This window comes from Typopeltis vanoorti, chromosome 17 (assembly GCF_054136105.1).
Source record: "Typopeltis vanoorti isolate ZY-2024b chromosome 17, IOZ_Tvanoo_1.0, whole genome shotgun sequence".
Taxonomy (NCBI): Eukaryota; Metazoa; Arthropoda; class Arachnida; order Uropygi; family Thelyphonidae; genus Typopeltis; species Typopeltis vanoorti.
In genome coordinates this window covers 101240218-101259200 of record NC_143565.1, presented here as the reverse complement: position 1 = coordinate 101259200, position 18983 = coordinate 101240218, and positions in this window count along the sequence as shown.

The window sequence follows — 18983 nt, the reverse complement described above, 5'->3', positions numbered from 1 at the left end:
TCATAAATTTTACCTTCACAGTAACCACAACAGATAGCGGGGAATATGAAAAGCATCTTGCTTCACCCCTAAAGACATAAATGTCAATTGTCAATTTTTACGTCTTGGATGGATTGGAGAGTTAATCGACAGTGAGATGCGGTGATTAATGCCCTTGGAGGGTAATGGATGGCAATGCTGTAGCCAATGAAGTTCTAACTGAAGTTCGGCTATTACTGTTACCCTCCTGCCATGACATGATCAGAGCTTTAATAGCTGAGATGAAACCTTGGTATTTCATGGTGTAGCTACTCATTCAGGAGACCTCAAAAAAGGTTGAAACTGGTGCGTGGCGGATCTGGCTTTGAGAGGCTCCACTTGGAGGTAGGTTTTTGCCTGTCTCTGAGTAGGGCCACCGCTGAGATTATGACTGCTTGGTGGTGGGGTGAGCCTGTCATCGAGTGGAACAACGCTGAGTTTGGCGATCTTTCGGGGTCGTCTTATTTTTAGAGGCCGTTTCACCTATACAAAAGGTAGTGCCTCCCACCCATAATGTATAACAGTATACATCTTCTAGTGAGATGTGCTTTACATTATGGGAAATACTAAGAATAGTGATCAGAGCTTTACCCAATTTTACAACGAGTTGCCTGGCGTTGCACTACCTTTTAGACTTGAACTACGCAAACTTAACTGTTTTGCTTACTTGGGAGAATGAGTAAAAAACCAAGTTTATAAAATTACTTGGTTTCCTTAATATATATATCTTCTCCATATTTAAATTATATGATACTTTTATCTAGACATAATATACAAATTCTGTGCAAACTTTTTTTAATATAAAATTTTGAAAATAGATATAATTGGAATATATCAATACACCATTTTATTTTTTGCATATGTTAATTGATAAGTTTCTGATTGTAGGGTGGGCTGATACTAGGTTGTCATCATTGTAGATCAATCGACCGTGAGATGCGGTGATTGATTCATTCAACCCAATACCCTTGGAGGGTAACGGATTACGATGCTGTAGCCAATGAAGTTCTAACTGAGGCTCGGCTATTGCTGTTACCCTCCTGCCATGATCAGAGCTTTAATAGCTCAATAACACCTTATCCGTACACTGTCCTCTACAGATAACGTGGAGATTGATGAAAAGCATTCTTGCTTCGCCCCTTTATGCCAGTCCTTATATAAGGATATAAGGTATTACTGTGTATTATATTATTATATATATTATGATAGAAATTCTTCGATTTCTGCAGCACAATTAAAAGGGACTGTTTAATTATTTCAAATTGTATGGCGATTTTATACTGTATTTATATAACGTATATATATTTATATACCTTTTATGTTTTTATTTTGTGTGCTGTTTATTTTTATTTTTTACAAAGAGGAATCAGGTAGCACATCATATATCAATTTATGATCTGTTGTAAAATTATAATAATTATTTTTGTTTCATAATTAAGTCGTATCGTCAATTTATGGGGCATAATTATATTTGATGATAGTTACATTTTATTTATCATATATAATAAATAATATAATAAATATAATACATATATAATAAATATTATCGTATTGTTCCTATATTTAAAATTGGTAGGTATATCTGAACTTTATTTTATAAGGCATAATTATGAAATATGAAATTATTTCTTGCCGATTTGGATAAGTTTTGGATTGATTGTAATTGGATTATTATATTTTTTTTTGTTGCAATACTGAAGAATTTGCTGCTGTCCTTGCTTAGAATAGCGAGGAATTTTAACTATTAGTCAATGAATGCTATTGAAAAAAAATTAAGCCGATTGTAATCAGTTTAACCTCAGTATTACCATAAATATTAAACCTGCTTCTTTCGTCTTCGTGATTTCATTAACGTAATAAAGTGCTCCCAGGGATGTCACCCATATGAAATGTTCCCATCAGAAAATGTTAATTAAAAAAAAAAAAAGGAAAAGACGATCTGGAAATGAAGCATTTCCTTTATTTACTTTATACCATCGTTTTTCCCCCGTTTAGAATTAATAATAGTCAGCTTTCCGTTTCGTGCAAATCGAATTAACCCTGCGAAACAGAACATCCGCTCATCTGAAATATCAAGTTAAATCTTGTGTTCACTTCTCTGCGAAGGATTGCAGTAACAATGAGATTAATTAATAAAATAAAGAGAGAAAAAAATGGTAACATAACTGATTGCAATACTATTTATTGACGATAACAGTCCGTTTTAAAGATTTTTAGATTTTTTTTTTATTCGAAATAGAGATGTTATAGACTAAAAACCAACAATAAGCCATTGTTCAAATCCCCTTATATATAATATATACATATATATATATATTTTCCCCGACACACACACACACACACACACACATATATATATATATATATATATATATATATATATATATATATATATATATATATATATATATATATATATATATATATATATATATATATATATATATATATATATATATATATATATATATTAGGATAACCAAGTTATTTTATAAACTTGGTTATTTTTACTCCTAATCCCAAGTATGCAAACAATTAAGTTTGCGCCTGAAACAACGTTCAAGTCTAATGATGTTACAACACCAGGGCAACTCATTGTAAAGGTGGGTAAAGCTCTGATCACGATCACTATTCTTAGTAGTTTCCCATAATGTAAAGCACATCTCACTAGAAGATGTATACTGCAATGCATTATGGGTGGGGTCACTACCCAGACCGGTTTCAACCTTTTTTGAGGTCTCCTCAGTGAGTAGCTAGACACTAAATACCAAGGTTATAGTAATACGGAGCTTTATCAACTTTACCTATAGAAGTTGCAAACCGGTCTGGGTAGTGACCCCACCCATAATGCATTGCAGTATACATCTTCTATTGAGATGTGCTTTACATTATGGAAAATTACTAAGAATAGTGATCAGAGCTTTACCCACCTTTACAATGAGTTGCCCTGGTGTTGTAACATCATTAGACTTGAAGTTTGTTTCAGGCGCAAACTTAATTGTTTGCATACTTGGGATTAGGAGTAAAAATAACCAAGTTTATAAAATAACTTGGTTATCCTAATATACAATATCCCCAAGTTAAAACATTTATTACATACATATATATATATATCGGATAATTATAACTATTGGGTATTTTATATATGAATAAATATTTCTTATTTATTTATGGATAATAATTATTAATTTGTTCCTTTTCTTTATATATTATAGGGGGAGGCATGTTAAAGATACAAAGACATTATACACAATATCCCCAAGTTAAAACATTTATTACATATATATATATATATATATATATATATATATATATATATATATATATATATATATATATATATATATATATATATAATTATTATATATATTTATATAAAATGTTTATTATAAATATATAATTATAAATATAATAATATATTTATTAGATTAGAGCAATAGATTATATACACTGCTCAAAACAATTAGCGAATATTTTAGTTTCTGTCGGATAATTATAACTATTGGGTACTTTATATATGAATAAATATTTCTTTCTTATGGATAGGGTATAATTGATGAGATATTGTTTAAATAATCGATATTGTTTTATAAAATTAACAAATTATACAGTTTAGCGTGAACAAGAATAATAATAAGAATATATCCTAATTGTTTTGAGCAGTATATATTATAATAGATTATAATACACTATAATAATATTATATAACAGATATAATAGATAACACTATAATAGATTATAGTGAATGAGATATTAGATTCATATTTTAGATACCTTTAAAAAGGTGTTGGCACCAAAATGCATTCCTAAAGAACTACTTTTAACTAAGATGGAGACAGCAGCTTCGCTACTTCCTACCGCAGACGCGAGTTTACTTCGCATAGAAACAATTCTTGCAATCAACAATGCGAAACCTCCTTCTGATAATATATCCCCTGGTGAGAGACTTGCAATTAAGAATCTAAGAATTAACCAAGACATCGTCATCTTAAAAGCTGATAAGGGGAATGCAACTGTAGTTCTAGATAAAATAGACTACCGAGAAAAAAATCTTAACAATAGAACCAATAATCTACTACAAAAGACCACAGAAATTCCACGATATACACGGCTTTCCATCCGTTCTTTACACCCACTCATTCCAAGGTTATATGGTCTCCGTAAGGTAGAAAACTATCCCCTGAGACCTATAGTAGACAGCATTGACTCACTCACATACAGGTTATCCAAATATCTGGCGTCATCGTTAAAAGTTTATGCAGGAAAATCTTCTTATATTAAAAACTCAACAGATTTTGTCTCTAAAATAAAGGACTTAAAACTCAAGCCTTCTGACATCATGGTGAGCTTTGACGTGGTTACCAACTCTTTACCAACATTCCGACACAGGAAGTTCTCCATATTTTAAAGAGCAAGATTTCAAATAAAATGTTCTCTCTGCTATCTCACTGTGTAAACTCTGGCTATTTTGAATTCGAAGGTAAACTATATAAACAGGTCAAAGGATTAGCTATGGGAAGCCCCCCTCTCTCCTGTATTAGCCAACATTTTTATCGAGGATTTTGAACAAAAGGCAATCTCCTCTTTTAGTTTAAAACCAAGAATTTGGCTTAGATATGTGGATGATATTTTCCCCATATGGGAGCATGATATTGAGAATCTTCACAGGTTTCTCAACCACTTAAACAACCTCCATCAGGATATAAAATTGACAATGGAAATTGAAGAAAATAGTTTCATTTGTTTCCTAGATGTTAAACTCACCAAGACGCCTAAATCAATAAAAGTCTCTATATTTAGAAAGCCAACACACACACGGACAGATATTTGCATGCGTCCTCACATCACCATCCAGCGCAAAAGTTGGGTATTATATCAACTCTTGCGATTCGTCCAAGATCTGTACTGTCAGATGAAGAAGAACTAAAAAAGAACTACAACATCTGAAATGGACCTTTAAAAGCAATGGCTACTCTTTAAAATGTATCAGCAAACAATTAACCCACCGTCAATGTAGCAACGTAGAGACACAGGACGACTCCAAAGGTCATATCGTCTTGCCATATATCAGCACACTATCCAAAAAGCTGAGTAGAATCCTAAAGAAGTTTAACATACAAACGTGCTTCTCGACTCTGCAAAAATAAGATCATGTTTCAACAACTATAAACAATCTCAAAACCTTCTACAATTCCCAGCTGTATACAAGGTCACATGTGAGTGCGGAAAGCCTTACTATGGCCAAACGGAGAAATCTATCCTCCTACCTCTCGAGGAACACCAGAGAGACAATGCTTACAAGAGAACCAGAGCAACTGCCCTATCAGGCCATGTCCTGTTTTCAATAAACACGAACAACGAAAGCCGCCAACATGAAGTAAATTGGACATCAACTTCAAACCTACACATTTGCCATGATGAGGTGGAACGCTGCATTGTGGAGTCAAAAGAAATCACCTTGGACCCGCTTCATATGAACAATAATCTCAGCTATAATTTTCCTGACTTTCAGCTCTACTATCAGATACTGGAGATCGCGTGGTTCCACACACGCACAAGTGTACAACAATAGAACTTTAACACGGACTATAGCTCAAGTTCATAATAACTGTAATTCACAGTCGAATATTATGACTTTATAATTGTATAGCTTTAGAGTGTCTCAATGTTATTTTCAGTGTCTTTGCATATCTTTCTATGTTCTTAACGCCTGATGAAGTCAATCTCGACGAAACATGTTGCGTTTTCAAATAAATCTCATTTTGTTATAATTATCGGGTTTTAACTCAGTTAATATTAAAAATGAACATATATATATATATATATATATATATAATTATCATTAACCATATATAAATAAATATATATATATATATATATATATATATATATATATATATATATATATATATATATATATATATATATATATATATATATATGGTTAATGATAATTCATTAACCGAAGACCACCCTCTACCATCTACCAGAACCATCCTTAACAGATTCCCTAATAGTCAACATCGTCTTACATTAATGGAGATAGGAACATCAATCCCAGTCATCAGCGGAACACCAATCGTTAGATGGAATCTCCGCAGGTCCAACTGGACTGCATTTCAGAAACAGCTCATATCAACCCTGAATAAAAACAGAAAGGAAAGATGGATCTCAACTATCAATGAACTCGATTTCGTCACATCTAGTCGGGGGAAGCTGGTCACTTCTGAGTAAATTAGGTGGAGCAGAGCCAACAACACACAAAACAACAGAGATAACTCCTGATCAAATGGCTAACCATTTATTGAAAACCTGCAAGATTTATCGCGGCTCTAGCAGGAAAATTGCTGTACAAGCTTCCGCCAGACAAATCCTGAGGTGGAACCCGAGTTTCCTGAACTCGTACACCCAGTATCTCGGGAAGAGGTACAAATAGCCTTCAAACTTACCAAGAATGGCAAAGCTGCAGGAATGGGTGGTATACTCCCTGAGTTCCTAAAACATCTTGGTCAATATGGCCAAACATGGCTGGCTGCCCTTTTCTCAAAAAGTATCATGACTGGTAAACTACCAAAGCTGTGGCGGGAAGCCAAAATAATTGCCGTGCCCAAACTAGGGAAAGATCCAAATTATGTGAAAAACCTGCGACCTATCTCCTTGCTTTGCACCACCTTTAAGCTCTCTGAAAGAATTCTCCTTAAAAGAATTTCGCCACTCATCGAAAGAGCACTCCCGACTGAACCAGCTGGCTTCAGGTTAGGGAGAAGTTGCTGTGATCAGGTCCTGGCCCTGACAACTCAAATTGAAGCAAGCTTCCAGAAGAAACTTAAATCTGGAGCCACTTTGACCTGACATCTGCTTATGACACTGTCTGGATCAGGGGCCTCCTCCCCAAAACTAGGAAATATTATAAAGTGTAAAAAAACTTTACAACTTTTTGATTCTATTCTCTGCAACAGAAAGATCCGGGTCCATATTCGCAAAAAAAAGAGCAGGCCCAGATTCCTTCACAACGGTCTTCCTCAGGGCTCTGTATTATCCCCTATACTTTATAACATCAACATGTATGATCTACCTCATACCAGATCAAGCAAGTATATGCATGCCGATGACCTAGCGATCTTACATCAATCCGCCTCCTTTACCTTAAGGAGTGTAGTGTAGTAAGAAGTACTTTAAGCAGTGGTACTTGAAGCTAAATCCAACGAAAACAGTGTCCTCAGTATTCCACTTGTACAATGCAGAGGCGAATCGACAGCTCAACCTTTCTTTCTGTGGACAAATGGTAGAACACGAGCCTCACCCAAAATACCTTGGGGTGAACCTGGACAAAAGCCTAACCTATAAAAGGCACATCAAATAAAATTAAAACCATAAATAATATCATTTCAAGGCTTGCTGGAACAACCTGGGGGTTGTGGTGCAGAATTCCTAAGGTCGTCTGCACTAGCCCTCGCATTCTCTCAGCAGAATATTGTGCCCCTGTCTGGGAAAGAAGTCCACAAACACTAACATTATAGACACCCAGCAAAACTCTACCATGCGCACAATTAGCGGGATAATAAGACGCACTCCTCTCGCCTGGCTGCCCCTTCTATCTAACATTGCTCCACCACACACACGGAGAAGACAAGCCTCGATTAAGGAATTTCATAAAGCAGTGAGGAACCCACTTCTGCCGCTACATCAGACGCTCATAAACCCACCTAGACTACGCCTCACATCTAGAAAACCTCTCTGGTCCATGGACGAACTCTCTTCAGCTCCTCTGCCATCAATATCTGACGCATGGAGAGAACACTGGTCCAACAATCTACCAACAAACGCTTCCTGGTAGATCTCTGTGCTCCGCAGCATGGTTTTGATCTTCCTAGGAAGATTTGGTCATCTACAAACAGGATCAGAACTAGTCAGGGCAGATGTGGCTATCTTCTACATAAATGGGGGCTGTCAGATCTCCCTTATTGTGATTGTTCACCCTTGGCTCAGACGATTACTCATATTGTGTCCAAGGCGCCAATTTAACGGTGGTGGCCTATAGGACATCCACAAGGTGACGGATGAGGCCTTGAATTGGCTTTCCAATCTGGACATTGACCTGTAGTTGGTGTGGCGGGTTATGGAGGAAACAGAAGATCACGGTCCCGTCTCACCACGAAAAAGTTATTCTCGTAGTCACTCTCATAGTCCTCGTCACAGTATCAGCAGAACTCCTCCTCATGTTAGAAGATGATGATGTAATGTGAAATGGGCCCCCTCTAATGGATCAAGATTTCTCACAAAAGCACAACTGCTCTCTACTTAAGCCTCGGATACAGCTACATTTATGTTGTGAAGTGCTGTGAGAACATGCAGCCTTGTCATACTTGTTACAGCAGGACGATAATTGCCCCTGGCTTGATTATGACAAGTTACTTTTACTTTATTTATAAATAAAAGAGGAAAGACTTAGAAAGCTGGTTGTGCCTTTTATGTAATGAACTTTTATTTTATATGTTCAGATTTTCATTACTTGTTGCTGGAAATTGTGATTGTGCTTTTCGCTTAAAAGTTTCATGTAGCCATATGCATAAATAAAATACATTTATTTATTCGTATGGAGTTCCTTCCCTCCCCCCCCCGTCAACTCGCCCTATTGGGAAGAGTTGAGCCCCCTCATGGGGGTTAAGTATTTATGGCTGTAGATCTGTGTGTGTTCATGGGGCTGGTTTGCCTGTTTCCGGGATGAAAAACCAGATAAACTGGCGGAAAAAACCCTACTGCCCGCACCCAAGAACGGCTAACTTGGCTATGACTGAGGAAGATCCTCAAGTTTCTCACGTCTCCGACAGGAATCGAACCTGGGACATTCCTTCCCCAGTCATATGGTCACGGTTAGCCTAATGGGCTAACCGGGACCATAAAAAGGCCAATAAACTTCATGCAGAAATCATTCAGTATTCCAAATAACTTATATCCTTATAAGGACTGTCTTAAAAGGGCGAAGCAAGAATGCTTTTCATCTTCCCCGTTATCTGTAGAGGACAGTGTAGGAGTAAGGCGTTATTGAGCTATTAAAGCTCTGATCATGGCAGGAGGGTAACAGCAATAGCCGAGCCTCAGTTAGAACTTCATTGGATACAGCATTGCTATCCATTACCCTCCAAGGGTATTAATCACCTCAACTCTTGTCTTCGAAATAACTTTAGAATATTTAAATAATTATACTAACTCGATTAAAAACTATAAAAGGTGGTTGTATTTATTTTGCTTACTTGGGATTAGGAGTAAAAATAACCAAGTTTATATAAAATTACTTGGTAACCCTAATAATATACATTATTTCCAAGGTAAAAAAACTTATATATATATATACAGGGTGTTCGGGATAAATTTGACAGTTTCGTAAGGAAAAAGAAAATCTTCTTTGTATCCATTAAATTTAATGAATTGACAAAAAAACATTACAGGCAGAGTTAATTACAATACTATCAACAAGATTTACTCAAAATAACCACCATTAGCATCGATCACAGCTTCAATTCTGCTTCGGAACCTCGAACAAGCTGATGCTACAGTCTCCCTGGGAAGGGCCGCAAAAACTGTTTTAATTTTATCCATTAACTGGGCTTTTGTATTACTGGAAGTGCGATTGGTGTCTTTTTCAACTGCGCCCCATACAAAATAATCCATGGGGTTAAGGTCTGGGGAGTTTGGAGGCCAAACATTTGGACTGGTGAAGTCGTAGAAATTTTCAGACAACCATTTTTGACTTTTCCCAGAGGTGTGGCAAGGGGCCGAATCCTGCTGCCATACATACGGCCTACCATTGGCTACCCTTGTTATCCAGGGCTTGACTACAGTTAACTCCACGAACAAAGCCCGAATTCCAATGCCAGGGTTCTTCAACACCTGTTCCTGCAGATTTGCGAGGAATTCTGCTGTACGAACGCAATCAGATCGTCTGCTAGGGATCTTTCTTCTTGCTACATCCTCGTAGTCACCATTGCAAGTCTCTAGTTCATGCCTGATTGTTTTTACTGCATTCAGGGAGCATTGGGCAGCAGTCGTAATATCCTTATTTTGATGGCGGGCACGAATCATCATGATACAAGTTATTCTCTTCCATGATTCAGGTGGGTTCCAGCTATCCATCCTTTCTGACATCTTGTATATGAATGAAGAAGGGTCCAAACTTTTAAATGAAGAGAAGTGTGTGTTAATGCATGTAACTTACGGAAAAATATAATTAATTATAAATATGTCAAATTTATCCCGAACACCCTGTATATATATATATATATATTAGAGAATAAATTTTAAATGACTTTAAAACGATATAAAATATTAAATTTTAGTGATAATGATACAACTAGTTTCAGCCTTTTACAGCCTTCTTCAGGTATCCACTAAATGTAGAACAAAAGTAGAACAAAAAATTGAAGTCACAAAAAACTGAGAATTACAGGCAAAAAATGCAACACATAATTGACACAAAAACGTTGTATTTTTCAAGTCGTTCTATCTAACGTGCTATTGTTTGTTGTATGCGTGCTTGCAGGTTCTCGTGAGCGCCAGTATTGAACAACTGCAGTATGGCTATCACGGATTTTACAACTCAAATTGCTGTTCAAATGTTCAGGATTAAGGAGGATTTCTCTGTACTCCACGATTTTTCTTTCAAATTCATCACTACAGCGAAAAATGTTTTCGGATTTATCCCATATGAGTGACTCTGTAGATCGTCATGAGGGTTATTAGAGAAAAGAACATGACTGGATAGTGCAGATACATGTTATCTTTTACAGAAGATGTCTCTCTTATGCTCCTCAATACGCAGTTCAACAGATTTGTTAGTCTGTCCAAAATAAGGAATATTACAGTCGCACCATAACTTGTAAACAGATATTTCAGGTTATGATGAATAGGATTCGGATGACTTATAAGAGAACGGACTTTAGGGAGTGTAGTCACAAACGTCCTGATGTTGTATTTTTTAATGACTTTAGCCAATTTATTGGAGACCGAACTTATTGAGACGCTACCTTTAAAATCAATACTTTCCTTAATACTCTTCCTAGGAGGATCCAGAAGAAATTTCTTAATTGTTTTTTTCAGAATATCCATTTTGTTTAAAGATAAGAGAAAGTTGTTCAATTTCTTTTTGGAGTTCATTTGGTTCATTTAAAAGAGATCGTGCTCTGTGTCCTAAAGTAGAAATAGTTCCGAGCTTTTGTGGTGGAAAGTGATGAGACTGACAGTGCAGATATCTGTTAGTATGAGTTGGTTTTCGGCATATAGAGATTTTAAATCTATCAGAGCATCGTGTAAGAATTACATCCAGGAAAGGAAGGCAATTATTTCGTTCTAGTTCGGCAGTGAATTTTATATTAGGATGCTGGTTGTTAAGATGTTGAAGAAAATCCATGAGAGATGTATGTCCGTCACTCCCATATAATGTCGTCAACATAACGTCTCCAAAGTTTCGGCTTAAATGAGAAAGACGATATGGCTTTTGTTTCAATATCTTCCAGAAAAATGTTTGCTAGAACTGGGGATAAAGGGTTGCCCATTACTATGTCTTGGTTTTGTTTGTAAATGGAGTCCCTATATCTGAAGTAGCCAGATTGAATACACTGCTTTAGTAAAGCAAATATCTTTTTAGACAGTTTGTCCTTGAGTAATGTTAACACCTCCTCAGTAGGGACGTTAGTAAATAATGAGATAATGTCAAAACTTGCTATGATATCATTTTCACTGATTGAAATATTTTTGATATGAGAAAGACAAATATTTTTGTCTAAAAAGATATATATATATATATATGTTTTTTTTTTAATGAAAAAATTGAATGACTAGAACCGAGATTTCAGTAAAAAGGCTTTAATATAAACACACTACTAGTTTCGGCCTGTAACAGCCTTCTTCAGGTGACATTATAAAAGAAAAAGCACTAAACATTAAGGGTTAAAAGACTATGAACAACTTAGACAGTCTTTATACATAATATATATATATATATATATATATATATATATATATATATATATATAGTTTCCCCATGTACTAAATGATTTAAATGACTAAGGTAAACAACACAATGAAAATAATAAATAATATTACTCTTGTGTTCTTACAATGTATTGGTATGTTGATTCAGGAAAGTGTTTTCTCATTTGTCTGTCGCAGCCTATATAGTGTATTGTTTCATTCTCCTTCGAGGAACTGTCATTGCTATTATTTATGCCACATTTCAAATGACGCTTTAAGACATTTCTTAGAATGGCTCAAAGTAATCGAAGGTTCAAATGGCTGTTGATATTAATGCGCGTCACCAAATTCATCGATGTGTAAACAGAAAACTATTCACCCAGCAGGAGGATTTCCAGCAAACTAAACTATTAACTGGTTTTCCCTTAAGTCATGACGTTATCTGTAATTAAATATACTCTCGACTACCTCCAGCAACCTTTAAGTTGTCTTGCTGAGAAATTTTACTTTAATGAAGGCACGCTTCAAAGAAGCTCTGATGTCTATGCGAATTAATTTTATTGAAAAGAAGCGAATATTAAACGAAGGAAATTTTGATTTTTTAAGCGTTCATTGGTGCATTGTTCGATGTGTACTCCACACATTCGATCACTAGGATCATTAGTCTCATACTGACTACAACGCCATCTACAGAACAAAAGAATTATGATAATATGATATGATGCATATTAAATTATAGCACTGTTCACATTGTTGTTTTCATTTTTCTATTTCCATTAGACACAGAAGTAATGAATTTATTCTTAAAATTGTTTCGAATATTTGAAACTATATCCTCTTGTTAATTTATGATTTATTTAATCGTATTCTTATTCTTGAATACACTTTTTTTAGATTTTTGAAAATATAACATTTGGTTATATCTTTAAATAAATAAATAAATATTGTTCATAACATTGAAATTATATGCTTTAGATATCTTCAGATAATATTTCTAGTTATATATACGAGTTTGGACAAAATAATGGAATCACTTGTTATGAATGCATATTTCTTTATTGATATAGGGTGGACCACCTTTTGCCTTCAGTACAGCTTGAATTTGTATTGGAATGGACTGAAATACGTTTCGAGTCCATTCTAAGAAGAGAAGGAAATTTTGGTGGAATTTTGTACCGGTCATCTGGGAAGAATATTTTCAAATTGTTTTAAAGACTTCTTGTGTAGAGGCTTAAGTGCTGTGAGGACATTATGTTGGAGGTTTAATGGACTTTTTTACAGCACTCACAAAGAATTAAAATAGAATTTAATAATTCCTATATTTCGTCCTAGTCACTAGGACATCTACGGGGATTACAAAGACAATTAATGTAACATGCACACAAAAACTTACAATACTAAGCCCAACCACGTGGGTGACAATAAAGTCCTATCTAGGTGGAGCGCCCTCTAAGGGCAGTTGTAGGTGGCCTGGAATGTAAGGTGGGACCTCTGGCGATGACTGTTTCCCAAATCTTCGGAAGCTTAATGCAACCGTATTTGTTAAGATTTGGTTGGTTTTTGAGAGCTGCTGCTGCTTCTAAGAAAAGTCTCTCTTTCTTGAATTTGCTGTGGTGGAGCATGGTGGTTTTTTTCCATGATACTCTGTGGGTGGTGTCCAAAACATGGTCAGCCAAGCCTGAATGGCCATAGTTGTGTTTAACGATGTACGACTTGTGTTCCTCTAGGCGGATGGATGCTGATCTGCCTGTCTGTCCAAAGTACGCAAGCTTACAGGAACAGGGTACTTTGTAAACTCCAGGCAGAGAGAGAGGAGGGAGCTGATCTTTCGTAGAACGGATAAGGGTAGCCAGTTTGCGGTAGGGCTTATATGCTGTGTGTAGGTTATACTTTTTTAGTATCTTAGCTATTTTTTCCGAAGTGCCACGGATGTAGGGTATGGTGATGGCATTTTTAAATTCTTGTTGATGAGAGGGGCGGGGAATGGGGGAGGAATTGATTATTTTTTTGATACTGTGTTCGCTGTAGCCATTGGAGAGGAAAGTTCTGTGTATGTGGTTAAGCTCAGTAGTGAGGGCGGTTCCACTGGAACAAAGATTGTGGGCTCTCTTGGTAAGGGTTTTAATGATGCCATATTGTTGTGAGGGGTGGTGGTGGGAGAGTTTGTGAATGTATCTGCCTGTGTGTGTGGGTTTTCTGTATACAGTGAAGGCAAGTGTAGCCTACGTCCAATAGCCTACATCCAAGAATCCAGTTTACTATGGAAAAGGAAAAGAACAATTGTTTACCCTTCCTAGACACCTTAGTCACGCGCCTGCCTAATGATACACTTGCCTTCACTGTATACAGAAAACCCACACACACAGGCAGATACATTCACAAACTCTCCCACCACCACCCCTCACAACAATATGGCATCATTAAAACCCTTACCAAGAGAGCCCACAATCTTTGTTCCAGTGGAACCGCCCTCACTACTGAGCTTAACCACATACACAGAACTTTCCTCTCCAATGGCTACAGCGAACACAGTATCAAAAAAATAATCAATTCCTCCCCCATTCCCCGCCCCTCTCATCAACAAGAATTTAAAAATGCCATCACCATACCCTACATCCGTGGCACTTCGGAAAAAATAGCTAAGATACTAAAAAAGTATAACCTACACACAGCATATAAGCCCTACCGCAAACTGGCTACCCTTATCCGTTCTACGAAAGATCAGCTCCCTCCTCTCTCTCTGCCTGGAGTTTACAAAGTACCCTGTTCCTGTAAGCTTGCGTACTTTGGACAGACAGGCAGATCAGCATCCATCCGCCTAGAGGAACACAAGTCGTACATCGTTAAACACAACTATGGCCATTCAGGCTTGGCTGACCATGTTTTGGACACCACCCACAGAGTATCATGGAAAAAAACCACCATGCTCCACCACAGCAAATTCAAGAAAGAGAGACTTTTCTTAGAAGCAGCAGCAGCTCTCAAAAACCAACCAAATCTTAACAAATACGGTTGCATTAAGCTTCCGAAGATTTGGGAAACAGTCATCGCCAGAGGTCCCACCTTACATTCCAGGCCACCTACAACTGCCCTTAGAGGGCGCTCCACCTAGATAGGACTTTATTGTCACCCACGTGGTTGGGCTTAGTATTGTAAGTTTTTGTGTGCATGTTACATTAATTGTCTTTGTAATCCCCGTAGATGTCCTAGTGACTAGGACGAAATATAGGAATTATTAAATTCTATTTTAATTCTTTGTGAGTGCTGTAAAAAAGTCCATTAAACCTCCAACATAATGTTTTAAAGACGTTGGAGGTGGAAATCTGTTTCTTATTCTAGTCTTCAAAACAGATCAGAGTGATTCAAAAAGTTCGAATCTAGTGCTTGTGCTGGTCAGGAAGATGTTGAAGTTCACCATCACGCTCTTCAAACTACGACCGTACAGTCCAAGTTGTGTGAAGATCATCACTTGCAGTAATTCTACCATGAAAAATTAATGCTGGGAACAACAGAATACCACGATATTGCTGTCCAGAGCAACGCAGAACTGTCCCCGTGCTCTACTTTACTGTTGGAGCCCTACATTCCAGATTATAGGCTTCCTTGAGTCTTCCAAACGATAACTCATTCTGATGTAGGACACAGCATGAAGGTCGACTGAACTGCCGATATCACACCTCTCCAGTTTTCTAATGACACCATCGTTTACTCATCTGAGCATTCTTTTCAGTAATCAGAGGTTTACTGCTGAGAATATTGGAATTTTATTGAATATTAATCAAATAGGGAAAACAAATACTGTTTTTCTGCTGTCTGGAGTTGGTTTCTTTCATTCCGCAATCAATGGAAATGATCCAATGTACTGTTCGGCCTATGATGATATTCTGGCATAGACGGTTTCTCATCTTCTGTCTAAAAGTTACAAGCAGAAGGTCATCTGTTTCTTGTGGTGAACACACTGAGTAGTATCGGAGGCGGTTTGAAAAAGATCAAGATAAGATAAGGATTCGTGACGTCGTTGTGTGATGAGATCATTGACGTCATTGTGATGGAGGCGCGGCGTGACGTCATGAGTTTGGAATTTCCCTGGGGGAAGATGTGTCAGTGCCGTCAGGTCTTGTGTTTTGGTTCGCGTATGGAATTGTGGGTATGAGAGGCACTTCTGACAAGATCAAGATAAGATAACGATTCGTGAAGTCGTTGTGTGAACGTAATTGTTAGTTGTAAATGTGACGTTATTGTTTTGAATGGAAAAGGAAGATATTAGTGGATAAGGATTCGTGTCGTGATTGGTGGGATAATATGAACAAAATAGGGGTAGGGTGAATGGGGGAAGTGACGTCAATGTCTTGGATGTGTATTGTTATGAGTTGTAGATAAGTAAATAGTTTACGTACATTATGGGTGATGGATAGTGATAAGATAAAGTTTGAAATGTTTGGAATATCGCTGGGGCTCCTCTTCTTTCAGGGACATTACGCGGTGTGTTAGGTTCACGTAATGCATTGTGATATAGCATTTTTTGAGATAAGGAGTCGTGACGTTATGTGTTTGGAAATTTCTGGGGAATGTCACTTTGTGATATCACATGGTGTTTTGGTTTGCCTATTGAATTGTGGGCGATGTTTTTGAGATAAGATATCTTGGAACTTTCCCAGGATGACAAATATCCCACATTGTCGTCAAGATTTGTGTTTGGTTGTCTATAGATCTTCTTCTTCTTCTTCGCGTTATTCCCGCTTCCTATGCAGAGTCCGCGTGTTACTTAGTTGCGACATCTTGTTGTTAGTACTACTCCCAACCGACCCTTCGCCTGGTGTGCCGCTGGGGGGGGGGTGAATATATTTTTGACTGTAGAAGCGTATGTTCACGGGCTGATTTTCCTGCTTGCTGGATGAAAAACGCCAGATAAACTGGCGGAAAAAACCCTACTGACCGCGCCAAAGACCGGCTAACTTGGCTATGGCGGAGGAAGATCCTCAAATTCCTCACGTCTACAACGGATTTCGCAACCTGGGACACTCCTTCCCCAGGCATATGGTTGCGAAGCGCAAAGCCACTAGGATAACCGCGCAGTCTTTGGTTGTCTATAGATGAGAGTTCTAATTTTCCAATACATTTTGGGGTATTTCTTTCCTGTTAAAGGGTAGGAATTCTTAGAGTTGTGATGGCGGCAGTGGTTAGGCTTTTTTGAATAATTTAATTATATGCTGGTAACCTTCAAACACACACTCTTTTTTCCCCATACCTGATACATATTTTATTCTATATTCATATTCTAAAGACTATGGGAATTCCTAGAGTAGAATAGAGTCTAGTGGCGGCAGTGATTAGGCTTTTCTGAATAATTTAATTATATGCTGGTGTCACTCAAACACACAGTTTTTCCCATAGCTCAGATATTCTTTGTTCATATTCTAATTCATATTTTATTCATAATTCATCCAAATATTTTGATTTGTCTAAAATTAAGATCTTAAAGTTCAATAAATAAATTAATAAGCAAATCGTGTGTGAATTCACTGTGATTTCAAAAGCGATCTTACTTAAAAGAACACTGCTTGTTCTTTTAAGTTTACACATTTATTTCACAGATATTACTTACATTTCTTTCCAGAATGGGACATCTCGGAAATATCGAGGTTTTTTGAATATTCCAAATGGCTGATTTTGAACATATGTTCACAGCACAAAACACACAAACAGAAGATCTCAAGTGCAGTTGACTCTTTTTCATTATAAGTTGCTGGGGCATTTCGTTTTTCCTTCACTGATGGCAGTGTATTTTTTTTTTCACACACTTCTGGAGTTTCTTTGCTTACCGAGAACTTTTGTATGTAGTCTAGTAATTCTAATAATAATTTAAATTTATTTACAGTCTTTTCAGAATGACTCTTCTTAATGCGGATAGATATTCCAAAATTAGTTGACTTAAAGCATATATCCACACCACAGCACGCACACACACACACACACACACACACACACACACACACACACACACACACACACACACACACACACACACACACACACACAAGCTTGAAATTTCTGTAAATAACCTGAAAAGCTATTTGACTTTTGTTTCCTTAGATTTTCTGTCCATTTGGCAGTCCGTTAATTCCTTCACATTGGGGTCGTACTATGTTTTTATTCCCACAAGGGTGAGTGTAAGCTCAAACTGTCTTATCCTGACTAATATATCCGCCAGCGATCGGTAATTTCCAATCTCTCAATGCGGATTTTTTTTTTTTGATATGGCTCTTTTTTTTTTCAAATGATTGGTTGTTTTTCTATTTTACTTTTAAAATTCAGTTAACAACATATTATAACCAGAATAACTGAGTTAAATAAATAAATAAACTGTGTGTGTATTATTTTCCCACACTGTTAATTTCATTAGTCTTGTTTGTAGATAAATGAATGATTCGTATCCGGTCATTTGTTTTCAGTCCTCGTTCTGTGTGGGAACATTAGTTCATTTAAAACTACACTATATGATATGTTTAGCTAAGCGTAGAACGTGTCTTTTCATGACTCAATTTCTTCCCTTTTGATGTTTTGCATGGTCTTTCTGTGATCTACTGACACCAACATTCTCTTAGAGATTAGTAGCTCGGGGTTTTCGAACATGTGAACGAAATGTTTACAGACATCTCAAACAATGTCAATAGTTAGCATTAGACAATTTTCTAAAATATTAATTACAGGATATCAGTTTCCCCACTTTTTTTATTTTATTCCCCTAATGGAATATTATGTGTTAAGCTTTGAAAAAAAAAGTTTCGACTGCCTGTCACATGTTTTTAAACTTTTATTGGAAAACGCAACAACAACAGCACACGTGTTTGTTCATTAAGTTACAAATGTATATTTTATATTGCTCAAATATTAAATCATGAAATGCTTACAGTCGCATTTTAATTCCAAAGCTCATAACTTACTAACTTATGTAACTGAAATTTATTTATTTTTCTTTAGAATTAGAAGGATTT